This window comes from Babylonia areolata, chromosome 4, assembly GCF_041734735.1.
Source record: "Babylonia areolata isolate BAREFJ2019XMU chromosome 4, ASM4173473v1, whole genome shotgun sequence".
NCBI lineage: Eukaryota > Metazoa > Mollusca > Gastropoda > Neogastropoda > Buccinidae > Babylonia > Babylonia areolata.
Genome location: NC_134879.1, coordinates 45,522,668 through 45,526,157, shown reverse-complemented (window position 1 = coordinate 45,526,157; position 3,490 = coordinate 45,522,668).

The following is a 3,490-nucleotide window of genomic DNA, read 5'->3' as shown; positions in this document are numbered from 1 at the left end:
TCAACATGCACGCATGGACGGTATAACACTCTCGCTTACGCGCATGCGCGTACGCCCCCCCCCCCTCACCTCCCGCTCTCCCCTCCCCCCCCCCCCACCCCCCCCCCCCCACCCACACACAGACTTACTCAAAACATATACACACAATCACGCAATGATCACACACACACACACACACACACATATCACACACACACACACACACACACACACACACACACACACACACACACACATATATAACACACACAACACATACGCACGCGCACACACACACACTCACACACACATGCGCACACATATTATATACACACGTGGACACGCGCTCACCTTTGTTTTGGAATGGGCAGAGTATGAAAATAAAAGATCGCCTAGAAGCCTTGTCACAAAACCCCAGACCTAAATGGACGTCCATGGCAACATTGTTACCTTCCTCATCATCATTTATCATTCAAGACGGAAAGAAGTCCTATCCCCCCCTCGCCCTCCCACTCCCCCCCCCCCCCCCCCCCCCCCCCCCCCCCCCATGCCATACTCTCATCCTGACCTCAGTTTTGATTTCCCATCCACTTCCTTGCTCCGTCCAGTCTGGCTCTGCGACTGAGCTGTTATTGTCAGCAGTTGGGGGGGGGGGGGGGGGGGGGCTCATTTGGGTGGTGTCCTGTGTATGCTGGATCAGCAGAAACACTGTGAATGTTCCACTGAACTCTCACACTCAACTGGGCTCCTCAGTCAGCATCAGTGCAGGGTCTCCTCTAGTCTGGGTGTGTGTCCTCTCGGCGACGTAACATCGATGGCTCCCTGTGGACTGCCGGTGCTGGCACTAGGACTGCTCGATCCTGGTTGTGGAAGTATGGGGAGAGGGGAGGGGGTTGTGGGGGGGGGGGGGGGGGTACGGGAGGGGGGGGAGGGACGAGTGGCGTTTTGGGGAGAGGGGAGGAGGGTGGGGGGAGTGTTTGATGCCCGTGCGCTGGTTCCGCGAATATACGATAGTCATATACGATAGTCAGTCGTGTCCGACTATGACCATCAGAACAGCAGAGAAGGCAACTGCTGTTCCGACTATTTGGGCTAGAATTTGATTATAGTGGAGAGTGTCTTGCCCAAGTTACATCCCCACTCTCTCGGCCAAGAGGGTTTTAGGACAGTCGGCGTTGGGATGGTTCCCAAAGGCCAACCAGCCCCCCAAGGCTGCAGCACTAAGAGCCAGTGCAACTTTGCCTCCTAGTTTGAGAGTCATAGTCCTTCACAAAAGACTAAGCTGTAAAGGATTTCCCATTGACTGGAGAAACCCTTGATAATACAGCTCTCACTTTGCTGTTAGCCCAAATGTAAACTTATGTCAATCTGTGATATAAGCCGAGTGTTGGGTTCCGCGAATAATGAGGCATAAACTCTGTCCCCCCCCCCCCCCCACCCCAGCGAAAAAAACCCAACCAAACAAACAAAAAAACGACAACAACAAACAAACAAAAAAAGTACGACAGAATGTCACCGTAGAACTTTGCTGTTGACGTTTTCCATCGTAGTGTGTACTCACAAACTGTGAAAACTGTCCTACTTTTCCCGTGTGTGTGTGTGTGTGTGTGTGTGTGTGTGTGTGTGTGTGTGTGTGTGTGTGTGTGTGTGTGTGTGTGTGTGTGTGTGTGTGTGTGTGTGCGCGCGCGCGTACGTGCGTGCGTGCGTGCTTGTACGTGCATTTTGAAAAAAAACCAGAATGGGGTCACAGGAAATGACTGTGAAAATCGCCATTTAAAATTAAATCAATTCAAGAAGTAGAGTAAACGAAAGGGTTGCCTCCTCCCACTTCCTCTTCAGCTTCCCTAAACACCTGTTTGTCTGTCTGTCTGTCTGTTTGTCTGTCTCATTCTTTCTTTCCGTGTCTCTCTCTTTGTTTCTTCCCCCCCTCTCTCTCTCTCATAAAAGAGTAAGGCATTGTAAAACGAGGGGAAAACTTGAGATGAATGAAGAATCGATGCGTGAATAGTAGAGCAGAATTGCGAAAAGGTCTCAACAGTGTCGTTTCCTAGTGGTAAGACGATTAGCAAAATCGATTATAAGTGTGTGTGTGTGTGTGTGTGTGTGTGTGTGTGTGTGTGTGTGTGTGTGTGTGTGTGTGTGTGTGTGTGTGTGTGAGAGAATGTGATGCGTGCGTGTGTATGCGTGTGTGTGTGTGTGTGTGTGTATGTGTGTGTGTGTGTGAGAGAGAGAGAGAGAGAGAGTGTGTATGTGTGTGTGCCTGCATGTTTAAATATATGTGTGTGTGCGTACATGCGTGTGTGCGCGCGCGTGTGTGTGTGTTTGAAAAGAAAATCACACACACGCACACACACACACACACACACACACATACACACACACACACACACATACACACACACACACACACACACACACACACACACACACACACACACACACACACTCACTCACTCACTCACACACACGTGTATATGTATATATATAGATAGATAGATAGATAGACGTGTGTGTGTGTGTGTGTGTGTGTGTGTGTGTGTGTGTGTGTGTGTGTGTGTGTGTGAGAGAGAGAGAGAGAGAGAGAGATAATGAGGAGTGGGGGGGGGGAGGGCATACGGAGAGAAACGAACACGGAATAAGACAGAGAGAGCGGACAAAGAGAGCGTCTACCCAATAATCCTCTCTCTCCCCCACCCCCCACTTCCACACCCCACCCCACCCAACCCCACCCCACCCAACCTCTCTTCTTCTTTTTTTTTTCTCCCACTTTAAACATAAAACATGTCTCCAGTCTATCTTCTGTCTTGGCACCCAGGCTCTTATTTCGCCCAAAGGATCATTAATAACGTCGTGTAGACGGTGAGGTACCATCTCGCCGCGCAACATCGAACAGGGAGGTGGGGTGTGGGGGGGGGGGGGGAGGAGGGGGGGGGGGGCGGGAACCTGTTTGGACAGAAATTGACGAGGAAGTTTATATCACATTTCGAAAGCTCTTTTCTTTTTCTCTTTCTCGCTGTCCGTTCCTCCCTCTGGTTCCCGTTCCAGTCCTAGCCCTGGGTTTTGTAAGTACGTGATTTTCAAGATAACTGGAGTGTTGGTGTGCGGAGACCCTTTGGTTATTTTTTTTCGAATGAGTTTGTGTTGTGATGTATTTGTATTTGTATTCCTTTTTATCACAACAGATTTCTCTGTGTGAAATTCGGGCTGCTGTCCCCAGGGAGAGCGCGTCGCTACACTACAGCACCACCCATTTTTTTTGTATTTTTTCCTGCGTGCAGTTTTATTTGTTTTTCCTGTCGAAGTGGATTTTTCTACAGAATTTTGCCAGGAAAAACCCTTTTGTTGCCGTGGGTTCTTTAACGTGCGCTAAGTGCATGCTGCACACGGGACCTCGGTTTATCGTCTCATCCGAATGACTAGCGTCCAGACCACCACTCAAGGTCTAGTGGAGGCGAGGGGGAGAAAATATCGGCGGCTGAGCCGTGATTCGAACCAGCTCCCTCAGATTCTC